The 19851-nt window shown below is 34.7% G+C and overlaps 1 long non-coding RNA gene across 1 annotated transcript in view; it reads right to left on the reverse strand.

Annotated features, from left to right (window-relative positions):
* The window catches only part of LOC150097916 (uncharacterized), a 96590-nt gene that overhangs the window by 75129 nt on the left and 1610 nt on the right, over positions 1 to 19851 (reverse strand). The gene's annotated exons all lie outside the window — the stretch shown is intronic.

The following is a 19851-nucleotide window of genomic DNA, read 5'->3' on the forward strand; positions in this document are numbered from 1 at the left end:
GTTTAATGTTAAATCTGGTGTGAGACAAGGATGTACATTATCCCCTCTGTTATTCATTATCTATATGGATCACATTATGAAGGAATGTGGTATTAAACCTGATATCAAAATTGGAGATGTTAATGTCAGCTCTTTGCTTTATGCGGATGATGTTATACTTCTAAATAAATCTGCTACAAGTCTGCAAGATTCTCTGACTAAATTGAATAGCTGTTGTAATAGATATGGTATGAAGGTCAGCAATAAAAAGACAAAGACAATGAAAATAGGCAGAATCATTGAAAATGTCAACTATGTTGTGAATGGAGAACCTGTGGAACAAGTAAAACATTTCAGCTACTTAGGTACGATTTTTACTGAAGATGGTAAATTAAATATAGAAATAGACAACAGAATCAGCAAATCTGGTATGGTGGGAAGTCAATTGAATAAATTCATATGGAATAAGAAAGAAATTAGTCGGAACACTAAATTAGCTGTATAGACAGTGTTCAAAACAGTTTTAAATTATGGATCTGAGAGCTGGGTGGTCAGAAGTAAAACACTTGAACAAAGACCAGAGACCGCAGATATGAGAGTCCTGAGAAAGATTAGAGGCGTGAACAGATGGCATCAATGGCAATATTATATTAAAAATGAGGATATTAGGAAAGAACTTGACATTGTCAGCATCCAGGAATGCATTAGCAGAGCTAATCTCAGGTGGTATGGTCACTTAAATAGAATGGGAGAGGAAAGATTAGTAAAACAAGTGTTCTCTGCCAAGTTGGCAGGAAAATGACCCAGAGGAAGACCAAGATATAGGTGGATTGATACGTTACAAAGTGCCTTAGACGATAGAAATATAAGATCTGATAATGTTGGAGTCTTGACAAGTAACAGACTGATTTGGAGGAAAATTGTAGATAGGAAGTTAGTAATGATGTAATTTTTTCATGTAGTACTGTCATATCCTGTACACCCCTTGAGGGTACATTGCAGGAATTTGATGATGATGAAGTGTGAATTGACATGATGCGCAAGTTTTTATATATAATATAGGCAAGTTTTTAATATATAATTTTTGATGAATTTATAACTTTCTTTTTGCCCATATACAATGGGAAACAGTATTGTAATAGAAAGAGGTTAGCCTTGTCTTCCTCTTCCAAATTTTACACATTTGAGTAATTCAAATATACCATAGGTTCCCAAAGTGGGCACTGAAGCCTTCTGGGGGGGGGGGGGGGCTATAGTGGGATCAGAAGCATTTGGGGCATTCAGGCGGTCTAGGGGTCGGTGGCTCTTTATAAAAGAAATTAATAACATATATTTAAAAATTAATTATTTTCGTGATTTTGTGATTAGATAATCATTTAAAATTTAAATATTGCATTTTAATTCATCTTATGCCCGTCTTACACGATCAATTTTTTTTTATCTATTTTCTATTTCAATTATTTAATCATTTGAAAATTTACCATGTCAGATAGAAATAATGTCAATTTTCTATGTCAGTGAGAAAATAGAGCATGTATATATGTGTGTATAATAGGTTATGTTTACAGTAGCAAATATATTCGTTATATTTCATTTCAAAATATATAAAACCATTTTTCTAATCGATTTGTACAAAAATAAACCTAATTTTATATAATTTAATATTACGAGTAAAAATAATAATGGCAAGAAAGAAATAAAATCGTATATTTTAGTTAGCACTAACTTATATTGCTAACTAGGGGGAAAAAACAAAGCAAATATTATTCAAAACTTATTATACTGTTTTCTGTGGTTATGTTTTGTAGGTTTGTTGTTTATATCTTGTGTAATTATTTTATTTATTAATTATTATTTATAATTATTTGGACAATTTCATGGCCAGATGAACAAAATGCGCTTGCGCGCAAAATAAAAAATTGAACGTGTCATACAGGATATTTTAACTTCTATTTTTTATATACTTAAAAAATTTATTCATTTTTTGCTATTGTAAAAATTGATAGTGCCATACAGGCTTTAGTCTATCCACGCAGCAGACGAGTCTTAACTAGTAGTATATCGGTCAACTATTACGTAGGTAACTCACTCAATTCAGCATGTTTTGACAGGAATATGGGTGCTTGCAGTGACTTGTTCAAAGCACGAGTACAATGGTATCGCAAACAAGTCAATGCATGCAAGTCGATTCGGGCTAGATTTCAAATCTATAAATACCAGTGGTTAAGGAATAAGTTTCATTATTTTTTTGTGTGCTTTGCCAACAATCATCAGTCGAAAGTGTGATAGATAAGTGGAGTCATACAAAGTGTAAATTAAATCTTTTATTTTGTGAATATTTTTGCAAATTTTATTACTTCGTTATGTCTGAATATAAGAAGAAATGTTGACAGTACAGTATTGAGTATTTGAAATATGGTTTTATTCAGTCTCCTACGAACCAGTTATTACTCATATGCTTGATTTGGCAAAAAGTGTTTTCAAATGAAGCCTTCTAGGCTACAAGAGCATTTGACTAAAATGCATGCTGACAAAAAGGATAAAGATTTGTCCTATTTTCAAGTACTAGAAGAAATATATTTTAAACGTCTAACTATATCAAAACTTTTTACGTCGTCCACTAAACAAGATAATGACGGATTACAAGCTTCTTATAATATTTCATTATTAATCGCAAAAGTGGGAAAACCACACACAGTCGGTGAGGAATTAATCTTGCTGGCAGTAAAAGAAGTAATAAACACTGTGCTTCATAAACCAGCATCACATATCATCAGGAAAATTCCTTTGAGCAATAATTCAGTGCAAAGAAGAATCGATGAAATAGCTGAAGACATGCCAATTTTCCATTCAACTCGATGAATCAACTCTCTCAAATAATGAGCCACTACTCTTATCATACATGCGATTCATAAAAGAAGAAAAAGTTTGTCAAGAATTATTATTTGCTAAAAACTTGGAAGCGGATACAAAGCAAGAATCTATGTTTAATATCATGAATAATATTTTGTCTGCTGCTACTGACGGTGCTCCAGCAATGACAGGGTGCCACAAGGGTTTCATAGCGCATTTGAAACAAGCAGTACCAAATATACTCGCTACACATTGTGTTCTTCATCGTCAACTTTTGGTAGCGAAAAATTTAAGTGAACGCCTGCACACGTCGCTCCATTACGTTATTAGAATATTCAACAAGATTAGAAGCAATTCATTGAGTGACAGATTGTTTAGCCAACTTTGTAGTGAAAACGATGAACATTTCAATCGTTTACTGGCTTTCAAAAGGTATTTGTCTGATTCGATTTTACAATTTGTTTGATTCAGTACCAGAGTTCCTAGAAAAAAAAAAAAACGATGGATTGTGGGCCAATCTGATTACATTCAAAAATGATATCGCTTATTTGACAGACCTCTATAAAATATTTAATCAAGTCAATCTACAACTAAAAGGTGATGAATTGAATTTAATTAAAACAAAAAACGTTATTGCCGCTTTTGTAGGGAAACTTCTTCTGTTCAAGCAGAATATGGGCCGAGGGGAATATAGCCACTTTTCAAATTTATCAGCAGTGTCTCTCAAAAAGGAAGATTTACTTACATACTGCCAACACTTGGAGGTTCTCCATGCTGATTGCAATGAGCGATTCAAGGATATTCTAAACATGAATATACCAAATTGGGTTCTAGATCCTTTCTCACATGTAAGCACAGCAGGATCATCAAATTTAGAAGTGGAACTCATAGAACTCACAACAAATGAAGAACTAAAAATAAAATTCAAAACTGGATACCAAGAGTTCTGGCTTCAAAAATCAATACCGACACTGTACCCTGGATTATGGGAAATAGTGCAGAAATTTTTAATTGCATTTCCATTTTCTTATTTGGCTGAGCGTGGGTTTAGTGCTGTAGTGAATTTACCATCTAAGAAAAGGAACCGATTGCATATAACTGAGCATGGTGATTTACAACTGTTTTTAACGAAAGTTGAACACGATATTAACAAACTTTTAAAAATGCACCAGGCTCATCCTTCACATTAATTTGTTATTTTTCTTTGCATTTTTACTTTGTAAGTTCGAAATAAACGATCTAATACATTTGATGGTGTTTTAATTATTACAATAAGATTCTTACTAATGTAATGCAATCTCTTAATATGTATTCCAAGTTTTCATATTTAAACCATTGTATGAAACTTCACATTCATTTGTTATTTTTGCTTTGTATTTTTACTTTAAAAGTAAGAAATAAACAATTTTGTAATATATTTAATGGTGTTTTAATTATTACAATAAGATTCTTACTAATGCAATGCAATCACTTAATTGTATTCCACATTTTCATATTTAAACCATTGTATGAAACTATGCATAATGTTATTCGAGCATACATTTTACAATCTTTACATATGGGCTACGTTTCACCAAAATCGGTATAGCAATAACTGTGTTCAAGATGAAGCACATATTGGGCACTTCTTTTTAAAAATTTAACGGCATAAGCAGTAATGTATCATTAATTGTAATTTACGTCAAAAATATCAAACAGTTTGAAAGCGGAAAACTGTTATAATGGGGGCGTTACAAAATTTATGTCTTGCGAAGTGGGGGTGGCCCGAAAAAATTTGGGACCCTATGAAATACACCAACCAAATATAGCATTCTCCTTCATTATTGTTTTCTAATATATATTAGAGCAAACAGATCGTCTCCTCTCTGTGCAAATTTGGTTGCAAATAATTGATCATCATCATCAAATTCCTGCCATGTACCCTCCAGGTGTACATGGCAGGAATTTGTGATGATGATCAATTAATGATGGAATTAATGAAGGAATTAATGATGTTAATGAAAAATTTACATCATTACTAACTTCATATCTACAATTTTCCTCCAAATCAGTCTGTTACTTGTCAAGACTCCAACATTATCAGATCTTATATTTCTGTCTTCTAAGGCACTCTTTACTGTATCAATCCACCTATATCTTGGTCTTCCTATGGGTCTTTTTCCTGCCAACCTGTCAGAGAACACTTGTTTTTTGCTAATCTTTAATCGTCCACTCTGTTTAAGTGACCGTACCACCTGAGATTAGCTCTGCTAATGCACTCCTGGATGCTGACAATGTCAAGTTCTTTCCTAATATCCTCATTTTTAATATGATATTGCCATTGATGGCATCTGTTAATGCCTCTAATCTTTCTCAGGACTCTCATATTTGTGGTCTAGTCTTTGTTCAAGTGTTTTACTTCTGACCCAGCTCTCAGATCCATAATTTAAAACTGTTTTGAACACTGTCTTGGCTAATTTAGTGTTCCAACTAATTTCTCTCTTCTTCCATATGAATTTATTGAATTGACATCCTACCATACCAGCTATGTTGATTCTGTTGTCTATTTCCATATTTAATTTACCATCTTCACTAAAAATAATGCCAAATTAGCTGAAATGTTTTACTTGTTCCACAGGTTCATCATTCACAATTCAGTTCTCATTTTTAATGCTTCTGCCATTAAAAATGAGAACTTTCATTTTCATTATCGTTGTCTTGTTATTTCTGACCTTGGTACCATATCTATTACAACGGTTATTCAATTTAGTCAGGGAACCTTGCAGACTTGTAGCAGATTTATTTGGAAGTATAACATCGTCTTCATAAAGCAAAGAGCTGACATTAACATCTCCAATTTTCATATAAAGTTCAATACTACTTTCCTTCATAATGTAATCCATACAGATAATGAATAACAGAGGGGATAATGTACATCCTTGTCTCACACCAGATTTAACATTAAACCTTCTTACTGTACTTCCTTCAATTCTAACATTACAACTCAAATAAAGACTAAGTATTGCTTGATATAATGCCCCATTGACACCATATAACTGTAGCGTATTGTTACACCTGATATCTTAGGAATATAGTATTCTCAGCCATCATGGTGTATCATAAATTAAAACCCCTGCATAAAAAAATGAATTATTTAATGGAAAATTTCTTGCATCCAGTAATATGTATAAAACATAAGGGTTGTTGTTAAAGTAGCTGATAAAGGAAGGAATGTATTAATATTGTAATATGACTTAAAATAAGGAATTCTAACTAAATAAGTAGCTAACAAAGGAAAGTATAGATTAATATTGTAATACGATTAAAAATGAGAGAGTTAAGTAAATAAGTAGAAATGGGTGAGTCATAAAATACGTTATGTGAGAGATTAAGTTATTAAGTAGAATTCATAGAAAAAGTTTGAAAGGGGATTAAGTCAGGCTAGCACAAGAAAAGCAAAGCTATCGCTTAGGGCCGATCCCCGGATTGAAACATTGAGAACGGGCTTGCCGATCAAATGACGTTTGGCGAGAAAACGCCACCCTAATTGGTCGATGATTAAAAAACAAGTAGAAGGAGGAGAAAGGAAGTAAGAAAAGGTGTCATTAGGGAAGCAGCTATAAAAGGGTTGGTAACCCCCTGGGGAAGACTTTTTTTTTTGGATAGTCGCTTTTGGCCTTGGAGTTTGGTTTTGGTTCCGGTGGAGTTCACGGGGTTTTCCGGCGACAGGGGTGATATCTCCTCGTCACAACACGGAAACGAAAGTGAGCGGGATTTCGATTCCCGTTTTCCCGAGTAGGAAGCAAAGGAAAAATTGCCATAGAATCCTAGGAAAGGAGGGATCTTCTTCGTTTCGACGCTAGTGATAACTACGCAAAGCAGAAAGCTGTAAAGAGATCGATGTCCTCGTTGCTGATAGTAGAGCAAATATATGTGTGTTAAAGTATTCCAGAGTTACGAGAAGTTATACCAGAGGTTCGTTTGGAAAAGAATAATGGCCCATATGAAAAGCTCAAGAAAGGTACTGTAAATCATAACCTATGTTAGCTAGAAATTTGTCTGTGAAAAGTATCGTGATTTCCAGTACAGAACTGTTAAAGTTATATAAGGACTTTAGTATATGATAGAATGTGTTATGTGTAGATTGACTAGTGTTAAAGATTTATGAATGGTTAAGAGTTCTAAGGTATTTTTGCATGTCTATTATATTGCACAAGATATTTAAATGACATAATTGTGTGTGTTAGTGCAATTAACGGTATAACGGAATAGTGTGAATTAAGTAACTACGTATCCTAAGAATTGAATGTCTAATGTAATGTATAAAATAACTGAAATGTCACAAGTATGTGTTAGCAGTGAATAATTTGTTAATCTACTTCAGTATGAATAATCAGATAGTGTGAATAGATCTAATTTGTTCACATAAGGTGAATTTATGAATTAATGTGTATGGCGGCATAATCACAAATAGCCATATTACTTGTAATAATTTAATGTTAGTCTATAAGTATTTTAGTTTAGTATTTGAATTGTACCATGTTTAGAAACTTAATAAACCTTTTGTTCAATGATAAAAGAGTTGTCTGATGTTGCTAATCCAATGCACCGCTTAAAATCATAGTACCTAATCACGCAGGAAATTTAATGTTGAGGAAAGCGATTAAGAGTCACGACTGCAATAATGTTTAAATACTAAGAAATATATTCGAGATTGACTTTCTCCCTATTTATGACAACATAAATGGTGCAGTTGATAACCTCTTGAAAATACTGTACTTAGTCACGTGGAATATTTAAGTTGAGAATCGAGTTAAGTGTCACGACTGCAATAGTTACGCTTTCAGATATATTTGAGTTCTTTCTCCTTGTTTATGTATGTAATATCCTAAACTAAATATCCAAAAAGGCGCAGTATAAATACAAATATTAGGGGTACTACGGGGAGCAATAACTTAGATATTGGTATAAGTTTTGGTAAAATCTCAGGCATAGAAGTTAGAAGAATATAGATAAAAGGAATTTGTAAGATTAGAGTAGAAATCGTAAATTGGAACACAACAGTATTGAATAGCTTCTCTCTTGGCACCTTCTCACATGCCTTTTCCAGATCTACAAAATTTAAATACAGATCTTTGTTATACTACCGTGATTTCTCAACTATTTGTCGTAAAGTGAAGATCTGATCCTGACAGCCTCTATTTGGCCCGAATCCAGCTTGTTCTTCACCAAGCTTTTCTTCCACAATCCTTCTCAACCGTTTCTCAAGTATACCTGTATAAATCTTACCAAAAACACTCAGTAGGGAAATACCTCTGTAATTCTCACATTCAGTTTTATTTCCCTTTTTATATATGGGTACTATAAGAGCTCTACTCCAATTATCGAGAATTTGTCCCTCTGAACTATGCAGTGCAGCCACTGTAAGACCTTTGCTCCATACATCAGCATTTCTGGTCTAATATCATCCATTCCTGCTGCCTTTCCACATTTCAAGCGCTTGAAATGTGAAATGTTGGCTTTTTCTACTTCAAGTATGGATACGTATTCCTGAATGTATGCCTGTTGAGTGTTTTTTAACACAGTGCTTTCACTGCTTGTTTCATTTAGCAATTTTTCGAAGCAATTACTCCATATTTCAAGGATATCTTTTTACTCAAGTTTTCAAGTCAACTTTATCATCTCTAATTCCTCTTAAAACATTCTTTCCTCCATTTCTGAGCTTCTTCAACAACCTCCAGAATATCTTGCCACCTTCTTGATATTTATTTTCTAAGTTCTTGCCAAAGTCTTCCTATGACTTTTGTTTAGCTAGTTTAAAACAGTGTTTAGCTTTCTTACATTTGTCTCTGTATTCTCTAAGAGCACAAGCTGACTTATTTGCCAGGAACTTTTGATATGCTTTATTCTTTTCCTTCACTGCCTCTTTAACTTCCTCTATCCACTAAGGTGTTCTGATTTTTCTATCCTTGCAGACAGCCTCACCACATGCTTCTCTGGCTGAATCAATGAATGTTTTCTTCAAGGCTTTCCAATGAATCTCCAGGGTTTGGTTCCTGTTCTCAAACTCTTTCAATATTTCTTCAATAATCTTTGTGTATTTTAGTCTACAGTTCACATCTGAGAACTGCATAACTTTTATTCGCTTTAAAACTTTCTTACATGTCATTCTTTTCAATATGAAATTCAATTTTATCTGCTCAAGACTAAATAGTGATCGTTTCCAATTTCAAATCCACTGTACACTCTGGTGTCCTGCACCAGGGAGAAAACATCACTATCAACAATAACATAGTCAATGAGACTTTTCTCATTCCTTGCTTCTTCTCTTATGTGAATTTGTGCACATTTTTATGTTGGAACATGGTGTTAGTAATAACCAATCCATGTCCTGTATTTTAGTCTACAGTTCACATCTGAGAGGTGGTCAACTTTTATTCATTTTAAAACTTTCTTAAATGTTTTGCTTTTCAAAATGAAATTCAATTTTATCTTGCTCAGGACTAAATAGTGATCACTTTCAATTTCAAATCCTCTGTACACTCTGGTGTCCTGCACCAGTGAGAAAACATCACTATCGACAATAAAATAGTCAATGAGACTTTTCTTATTCCTTGCCTCTTCTCTTATGTGAATTTGTGCACATTTTTATGTTGGAACATGGTGTTAGTAATAACCAATCCATGTCCTGAGCAGAAATCCAACAGGTATTTGCTATTATTATTAGCTTTGCTCTTGTCTCCGAATTTTCCCAAAATATTTTTGTATGTCTGACAATCATTTCCTACTCAGCTATTTAGATCCCCAACAAGGACCAACTTTTCTTTTTTCACTGTGCCAGTTGCTTTCTCTAAAGCCTCAAAAAATTCCTTTACTTCTACCTTAGTGGAACCTTCTGTTGGATCATATGCACAAATAAGTCTCAGTTCACAAATCTGATATATGCCCTCATCACTCTACTTGAGACTGCCTGCCATTTAAGAAGGTTAACCTCGTATTTAGGGTTGAATACTATAGCTACTCCTTCTTTTCCTTGATTGTCATTGCCTGAATATAACATTTTGTATTTACCGCTCAAAAATATCTTACCAGTTTTTGTCTTTTTTGTTTCGGTCACCCTTATTATGTCAATCTGGTACTTATCTAATTCCTCAGTTAGCTCCATTTCTTTGCCATTCTGGCTTCTTATATTGATAGTAGTGATCTTTAACTCTGGTGATGTTGAGTTGGGGGGGAGGGTGCGTTTTCAGATTTGTTCCAGTAGCAGGCTTTTCGTTGTTTGCCCTGTTTCCCTGGCGAAAACAATGGGGGCTTCTGTCATGTTATACCATCATTTTTATTTTGGTTTAACCAATAAGAATACAATTTGTTTGGCTAAATCCCCAATTGTCAGCCCATCCTTGTTCGTTCAGTATCCAGGTAGATATCCAACAGGGTACACCACGAGAAGGTGAGGACTGGACATTAGGTCAGAAGCCCTGGTCGGTTCTCTGCATTCCTTTAAAAGTTATGTGGAGGTCTTATTCTTATTCCTTGTCTCTTCTCTTATGTGAATTTGTGCACATTTTTATGTTGGAACATGGTGTTAGTAATAACCTATCCATGTCCTGAGCAGAAATCCAACAGGTAATTGCCATTATTATTAGCTTTGCTGTTTTCTCCAAATTTTCCCAAAATATTTTCTTCCTGGTGCAGGAGACCACAGTGTACAGAGGATATGAAATTGGAAGTCATTATTTAGTCTTGAGCAGGATAAAATTGAATTTCATATTGAAAAGAATAACATGTAAGAAAGTTTTAAAGCGAATAAAAGTTGAGCAGTTCTCAGATGTGAACTGTTAACTAAAATACACAAAGATTATTGAAGAAAAAATGAAAGAGTTTGAGAAAAAAAACCAAAGGAGATTCAGTAGCAAGCCTTGAAGAAAACCCTGATTGATTCAGCTAGAGAGGCATTTGGTGAGGTTGTCTGCAAGGATAGAAATATCAGAACTGCAAGGTGGATACAGGAAGTTAAAGAGGCAGTGAAGGAAAAGAAGAAAGCATATCAAAAGTTTCTGCCAAATAAGTCAGTTTTTGCTCTTTGAGAATACAGAGGCAAATGCAAGAAAGCGAAACACTGTGTAAAACCAACTAAACAAATGTCATGGGAGGACTTTGGCAAGAACATAGAAAATAAATATCAAGAAGGTGGTAAGATATTCTGGAGATTGTTGAAGAAGCTTAGAAATGGAGGAAGAAGTGCTGTAAAAGGAGTTAGAGATAATAAAGGTGACATGAAAACAGCAGAAAAAGATATTCTTGAAGTATGGAGTAATTACAGCAGAAATAGATGATATTCAACCAGAAATGCTGAAGTATGATGGTATAAAAGACTTACAGTGGCTGCATTGCATAGTTCAGAAAGCCTGGACAGAGGGACAAATTCCTGATGATTGGAATAGAGCTCTCATAGTACCCATATATAAAAAGGGAAATAAAACTGAATGTGAGAATTACAGAGGTACTTCCCTACTGAGTGTTCCTGGCAAGATCTACGCAAGTATACATGAGAAACGGTTGAGAAGAATTGTGGAAGAAAAGCTTTATGAAGAACAAGCTGGGTTCAGGCGAAATAGATGGTGTCAGGATCAGATCTTCACTTTACGACAAATAGTTGAGAAAGCATGGGAGTATAACAAAGATCTGTATTTAAGTTTTGTAGATCTGGAAAAGGCATATGATAAGGTGCCAAGAGAGAAGCTATTCAATATGCTACAGTTATATGGTGTCAATGGGGCATTATATCAAGCAATACTTAGTCTTTATTTGAGTTGTAAGTCAGCAGTTAGAATTGAAGGAAGTACAGGAAGATGGTTTAATGTTAAATCTGGTGTGAGACAAGGATGTACATTATCCTCACTGTTATTCATTATCTATATGGATCACATTATGAAGAAAAGTGGTATTAAAATGATATCAAAATTGGAGATGTTAATGTGAGCTCTTTGCTTTATGCGGACGATGTTATACTTCTAAATAAATCCACTACAAGTTTGCAAGATTCCCTGACTAAATTGAATAACTGTTGTAATAGATATGGTATGAAGGTCAGCATTAAAAAGACAATCAAAATAGGTAGAATTGCTGAAAATGTCAACTGTGTTGTCAACGGGGAACCCGTGGAACAAGTAAAACATTTCAGCTACTTAGGCACGATTTTTACTGAAGATAGTAAATTAAATATGGAAATAGACAACACAATCAACAATGCTGGTATAATAGGCAGTCAACTGAATAAACTCATATGGAATAAAAGAGAAGTTAGTCAGAACACTAAATTAGCTATATAGAAGACAGTGTTCAAAGCAGTTTTAACTTATGGATCTGAGAGCTGGGTCAGAAGTAAAACACTTGACCAAAGACTAGAGACCGCAAATGTGAGAGTCCTGAGAAAGATTAGAGGCATAAACAGATGCCATCAATGGCAATATCATATTAAAGATGGGGATATTACGAAAGAACTTGACATTGTCGGCATCCAGGAATGCGTTTGCAGAGCTAATCTCAGGTGGTATGGTCACTTAAACAGAATGGGTGAGGAAAGATTAGCTAAACAAGTGTTCCCTGCCAGGTTGGCAGGAAAAAGACCCATAGGAAAACAAGATATAGGTGGATTGATACAGTAAAAAGTGCCTTAGAAGACAGAAATATAAGATCTGATAATGTTGGAGTCTTGACAAGTAACAGACTGATTTGGAGGAAAATTGTAGATATGAAGTTAGTAATGATGTAAATTTTTCATGTAATACTATCATATCCTGTACACCCCTTGAGGGTACATGTCAGGAATTTGATAATGATGATGACTTTTGCATATGAGAAAGTGCTTACAAGATCTGCGCATAAACACCTCCATAGTCAGTCTAAAAGGTTCAAACAACTTTCTGCTGTCCGGCAACTTACGATCAAAAGGGTGCACGGACAAGAACAAAGAGCGGGTTGGACTTGAAAGAAAATGAAACAGTCATGCCGAATTCTTAGGGGTTACAATCTTTCATCCAAGGTCTCAGAGAAGGCATAATAAAAAGGGAAGGAGCAAAGCAGAGAGGGCTTTCAGTCGTCAGCAGAGAGTCATCAGAAGTCGTTACCAGAGCGGAGGCGAACTGCTGACCATAAGCAGAGTCTTAACCAGAGCAGTGGCGGGAGAGAAAAGAGGTGAGGCAAGACCCAGTTACTAAAGAGGAGCGCCGAGATCCAGGTGCCGAGAGAGCAAAAGGCGAAGCACTGTTACCAAAGAGAGCCAGATCAGTCATTAGCAATTACACTCATTGGCGATTAGTAGCAGAAGTGGCGGCAATAAGAAGCAGAAGTTCACGAAGTAAGGACCCAGAGGAGACTTTGACCGTATGCTGAAACTTCTTGTATATGTGCTATTTGAGTACTGCAGAATGCAGTCAAAAAGCCCGCTAATATCCTGAGGTGATATCGCTGCAGCAAGATACTCCCGAAGGAAGCTTAAAACTGGAAAAGAAAGAAAAGCCATAAAGACTTTAGTAAAAGACTCTTAACTGAATGTGAGATACAGGGCCTCTGTAAGTTACTTCCCTTTGTATATGTATATTTTCTCTTATAATCTTGGAGATATGTTGTATATGGACTGTTAAGAATTAGTTTAATAGTAATAAGAAGTGTCCATAAGAGAGTCAATTGGCATGTTAGAAGTTGATATCTAATTTGTAAAAATAACCTCTTTGCGAGTAAACTAGAAGTTATAAGTTGAATTTGTAAGCAGAGAGTAAATAAGTTTTAGAGTTAAAGAGATTATTTAGTGTTGAAGTGAAAGGGTTCTAATTTTATGCTAAAGATTTTTTAGATGGGTAGTGAAAGCAATCTCCCTGTCGTTTGATTCATGTATATTTCATATTAATGTAAATAAATGTGTTTTAATTATTTGTTAAAAGAGTGCTGCCTGATCCTTTATTTTACAACTGCACTGTTTCTAAAAAAATCAGACTTGTGAGTGGGAAACAACTAAGGCATTAAAAGCACAGTTTAATTACTTAAGATCCATGACTGTTTATATACACTTTGTTGACGGAATTTACGTTAGTGAGAGAGAGAGAGAGAGATCTACTGGAAGTTTTATTGAGTCTTATGCCGAATATTTGATATACTGATGGTGCAGTCTGACAAATAAATTTTTTAGTGTTCATAGGCATATGACTAATGAATACGGAAGGTGGATAAACATAACACGCAGTAGAGAAAGGTTACAAGAGAGAAATCGCACACAGCTAAATAGTAATAAAGAATAAAAGAAGATATTACAATAACACAGCAGACAGCATTTTGTTACAACAGTTCAAAGAAAATTCCCAAGAGTTATTTCATTGAGTAGCAAAGGAGGAAAAATAACTGTAGACATGTATAATCTTGTAGATTATACATGTCTGCAGTTTAAGTAGGGAAAGGCCATTTGTCTACATGACCACTTTATCAGTAGGTATTTTTCCTATAGGAATGAACAGAATTGAAGGATCATAAGTGAAGTAACTAACATTTAAAATATGAAATACTCTAAATCAGATTAAAGGAGCTATCTGTAACTAAGGTGGCCACATTTCCTTCGATAGGATAAAATGAACATGCAGTCTTGACTTGGGAGATTATAAAAAATGAGGAATATTCTGTCAAGAAGGGATATATGTAGAATTATAAGGCAGGTGATTATGATAAAATCAGGAGGAAGCTTGAAGCTGTGCCATGGTATAAAACCCTGCAAGATAAGGATTAGTGGTGCATGGGATACACTTAAGGGTCATCTGGAGGAAGCAATATTAAATTGCACACCTAAGTTAAGGAGGGTTAATCAGGTAGGAGTTAGATGGACAAGTAATATTATTATTATTACGGATATCTCCATGGAGTCAGTAGACTCATCGCGGGAGACCCAAAGTATCAAAACAATATCTATCATATCTCTTCTTGAATTCATTTACAGACGATGAACTCACAACTAAGTCAGGCAATGAATCCCACTCATTCACCACCCTCCAGGCAAAAAACCTTGTTCTCACACCCTTGTTAACCACACTCTTCTTTAATTTCCAGGGATAACCTCTTGTTCTTCCATCACTATCACACAGCTGAAACATTTCCCCTGCATCAATCCTATAAAAACCTTTTAGTAATTTAAATGTTTCTATCATATTCCCTCTTCTCTGCCTATCAACCAACCGCTGCAATCCACAAGCTCTCAATCTATCAATGTAGGGAGCATTTTTTACATCTCTCACCAACTTAGTCACTCTTCTCTGAACCCTCTCCACAGCCTCCTCATCTCCAAGGAATCCAGGTGACCAGACCTGAGCACAGTAAGCCAAATGTGGAAGCATCGATGCTTTATAAAGGAGAATAATAACCTCTTTATCTCATTAATGAGCTTCATCTCTTTATATCATTAATGAGCTTCAGAAAAAGAAAATGCTGTGGAGAGTATATCAGAAGAAGGTGACCAGCAAACTCATAACAGTACAAAGGTCAGGCAAGAAGGATAACCAATATGGTAATGAAGGCAATATCAAATTACAAGAAAAAACTAGCCGAACAGGCCAAGGGAAATCCCAAAGAGCTCTCTTGCTGTATGGCAAATAAAAGGAACAATTACTAAATAACCTTAATGAGTGCTGCTGGTGATGAGATGACAGAAGCAGATAAAATAGTTGAGTTACTGAGTGACCACTTCGCAAGGATATATTATACAAGTGAGGCTAATAACATACACTTGTAAAAATAATCATAATTAAAATTCTGAATATTTTTACGAATTGTTTATGTTAAAATGTTTATTTAGTTTCATAACACGCATTGTCGGCACTTGCTATGTGCCCGTTATTGAAATTGTTTTGTCAAAAATGATATGTAAAGAAGTTAAAAAATTGATGTACTTACTAGATTTGATATTTGTATTACTTACAAGAATTTTATTGTAATTTAAAATTATCAAAAGTTGTGTTTTATGAAGACATTCTCTCTTGTCGCTAACAGAGACAACATGTTAGCCATTATTTATACCTAACTTCTTGCTTACCAGTTTCATGGAGTGCACATGCTCGCCGAGACGTTTGATGTGTGATTGACAGCTGACAAGTTTGGTATCGAAGCAATGGAGAGCAAACAAGAGAGTGTTTGGAAGGAATTTAGAACACAGGCCAGCAGATATTTAGGGTTCGGAGGAACTTAAGTTTTTATGTGACAGTCAGAGGAAAATTAATAGTATATTCCGAAAAAGGAATCGTAGAACTATTAAGTTTTAATGTGGAATAAGTATGTGGATAAATAAAAGAAAATATTGCTATATGCATTTTAAACGGAACATTGGAGGAAACACTAATTGAAGGATTTATAGTAGATTCCGAAAAGGGAATCGTAGAACTGCAAGTTCTTTTTAATTGGAAGAGTTAAGACTGTCAATAAGCATTTAGTGAATAAAATAAGAATTTGCTATTTACGTTCTAAAGGAATGTTCGAGAAAACCCTGATTAGGAAGTTTTATTTGGTATTAAGGACGCCGGATCTGACTATTATTTCTACTGAAGAAAAGAGATAGAATTAATGTGTGTTACATAAGTGATGATAAAGGATCCTGTGAAAATGAAGAATAAAGTCATGTATCTTCGGAAAAGGGCCTTGACAGAGAAAGAAACTGGCTATGAACATTTTGTGATTGTGCAAACAAAGTGTTTAGTCTAGTCTTAAGTGTAAGTTTATTTTTAAAAGGCCTTGGATCCAATTAATTTGTAGTTAGTTATGTAATATTTGTTTGAACTGTATATATATTGTTTTTGTTTTATTAAATGTGTTTATTTTGTATTTTGGTCTTGAGTCAGTGATTATTTGGATTCTGAAAGAAAGAGTTAAGATCACTGCACCAATTGGAGTGAACCGAAAATAAAAAAATAACTGTTAGAAACAGAGATTATCTCTGTGGTAGGTATGGTATTGATAATATCATAGATATTATCAATAATATGATAATATCTATGAATATCCTGGAATATAAAAATCTCCACCAATTATTAACAATCGCAAGGGTATATTATACAAGTGAGGTTAATGTAAAAGACACACTAATGTAGAAACGGAGGTGGAGATTATTGGGATACTGCAGAATCTCAATGCGAGGAATGTGCAAGGTAACTGGCAATGCCTCTAACTAGGCTCTTTAATTTAAGTCTCAGCTCTGGAAGAGTTCTAAGGGAGTGAAAAGAGGGCAAAATTATTCCCCTGCTAGGAGATTCTAGTTACAGTAGCAAAATTATAGACCAATCAGAAGTGACGGTGAAAGTACTGGAAAAAATTGGTCAAAAAGAGAATTTAACAGCGGGTTAATTGGAATATGATACTCTATGAGGGGCAACAGAGCTTTGTGAAGGGTCAGTAATGTCTTAGTAATTTACTCACTTTTTATAATGCAGTGACAGCTCAGTTAGACAAAGGAAATGGCTACAAGATGATTCTGCTAGATTTTGCAAAAGCATTCAACCAAATAACACATGGAATTCTGGTATGCAAATTAGAAGAAATTGGATGGATATGACACTGGTTATGTGAATAAAAGGATGGCTGCTAGACAGATATCAAAAAGTGGCATACAGAGGAAAGAAATTCAGGCAAAAGCTGGTGACTAGAGGTGTGCCGCAAGGTTCAGTGTGATGACCACTACTATTATATTTGTACATAAATGATATGGGAAATAACCTGAAAGGAAATATTCAATTGTTTGCTGATGAAGCAAATTTAAGTAGAGTAATAGTGAATTATTTGGACACATCTGCAGAATAAGCGAGGATCAGAAGATAAAGACATTCATACAATTATTTGGACACATCTGCAGAATGGTGGAATAAGATAGCATCGGACACCAATGGGCAGTGTGCCCATGGTTCATGATGATGATGAATAGTGAATCAAGGTGATGTGACGCGATTGGAGGATGATTTAAATAGGCTGCCGGTATGGGCAAAGGATAATAGGTTTCAGCTTAATGTGGAGAAATGTCAAGTTATTCATTTTGGGATAAATAGATTACAAGCTATGTACCACATTGATGGAACTGTGCTCCAGGAAAAAGATGAAACTAGGGATTTAGGGGTGGTAGACAGAGAGTCGAAGTTTAGATGACATATTGCTAAAGCAGCTCATAAGATTACTTGGCTATTGAAGAACATGCTAATAGATAAGGAAGTTGTTAATCCTCTTTATTGATACATCCACATCTTGATCACTGTGCTCAAGTCTGGTTTCTTGGGGATGAGGAAGTGGTGAAGAGGATTGAGAGGTGAGCAGTCTGTGGAATGTTCCCTATGAGATTGAGAGTTTGTGGATTGCAAAAGTTTGTTGATAGGTGAAAAAAGGGGGAATTTGATAGAAACATTTAAGTTACTTAAAAGGATTTTCTAGGGTTGATTCAGGAGAAATGTTTCAGCACTTGGCTAGAAGGGGCAGAACAAGAAGTTATCCCTGAAAGTTGAGTAAAAAGAGTGGTTAGCAGGGGGCATTAGGACTAAATGTTTCATTAGGATGTTTGTGAATGAATGGAATGAGTTGCCAGAGTCAGTTGTTAGCATTTTGTCCTTAATGAGTTCAAGAAGAGGTGTGATAGATTGTGTGGATAGTTTGCATCTCCTGCAATGAGTCTTTGGACTCCACGGAGGTGCTGTACTATAAAATAATAATAAATGCCAATCACAACCAGTCCCAGCATTTGGGCTAACTATGATTTTGCCACTGTCTTAACGAAACATGCTAAGAAACTGTTGTTGGTTCCTTAGCAAAATGCCAGTGACTGGCATTTTAATGAAAATTTTGATGTTAGAAAAGAATCTCTAGTCTCTATAGACTGGAAGGAGGATAACATAATGGCATTCATATGGGTGGTAGTAATATGGCAGCATCAAACAGCCAGTTTTTATTTCTTTTGGAAAAAGAAGTAAGGGTTTGAATATAGAATATCTTGTCACATTTTATCATACATATCAAGTGTAGTTGAAAAGAGCATACTGTAATTAATGTTTTAAGTAATTTTTGGATTTTAAAAAAGCCTGTTAACAGGTTGCTGCATAGAAGTGGATGTATGCAGCAACTGTTCTATAGTTCTAAGAGGTTACTAGTTCTTTAGTTATATGTCAGAGTTGTTTATGAGGGAAAAGGAAGATTACAAGAAGGGTCCCACAGGCTCAGTAATGGGACCATTCCTGTTCAATCGTTATCAACAATATTATACTGGGTGTAAGGAGATCAGTTATTTGTAGATGAAATGGAGGGATGACATTATTATTACTGGTAACAGTTGAAATTTTGATGCTAATGCTAGTTTAAATGTAGCTCCAATGTAAGGTCTTAAACTTTTGTATCCACAAATGGCTGTTGATAGACATTTACTGAATGAACATTAAGAATATTTTCAAGGGGATAGTGCCACCTTGTATAGGAGTTATGCAAGGAAAGGGTATATAAGTGTTTTTTTTTTTTTTTTTTCATACAATGATAGGTACATGATATACATCATCTGAGAAGGAGAATGTAAACAGTGAATAAGTGTAAGGAGTGATATGATAGATCATGATATCTAAAGTAAATCAACTCAATGAGCAAGTGTCGTGACATCATAGACGTCTAATGATAAGAATATGCTTTTGAATAGTCAAAGAAAAACATGCACTCAAATACTAAGAGAAAAATAGCTTTTCCAGCCTGTTAAAAGGCTTCAGGGACACACGTACTTCTAACTTCCCTAGAATCTAGAAAGAAAAAAGCTAAGGAGAAGGCAGAAAGGGTTCAACAGTAAAGAAATGGGCTAGATGCAGCTATATATCCTATGAAAAGCAAAAAGATCCATTCAGAGAAAAATGGAAAGATAGCCAAACTTCATATCAAGCATAGCATTACTGAAATTTTATAATATTTGTACACTTTGAGTTTTTTATTAAAAAAAACAAACAAACAATAAGGCATATCAACTATGTGCAATTAAAATTATTTTCCTTAAATTTGTTC

This window comes from Typopeltis vanoorti, chromosome 16 (assembly GCF_054136105.1).
Source record: "Typopeltis vanoorti isolate ZY-2024b chromosome 16, IOZ_Tvanoo_1.0, whole genome shotgun sequence".
In the NCBI taxonomy this organism is placed as follows: Eukaryota; Metazoa; Arthropoda; class Arachnida; order Uropygi; family Thelyphonidae; genus Typopeltis; species Typopeltis vanoorti.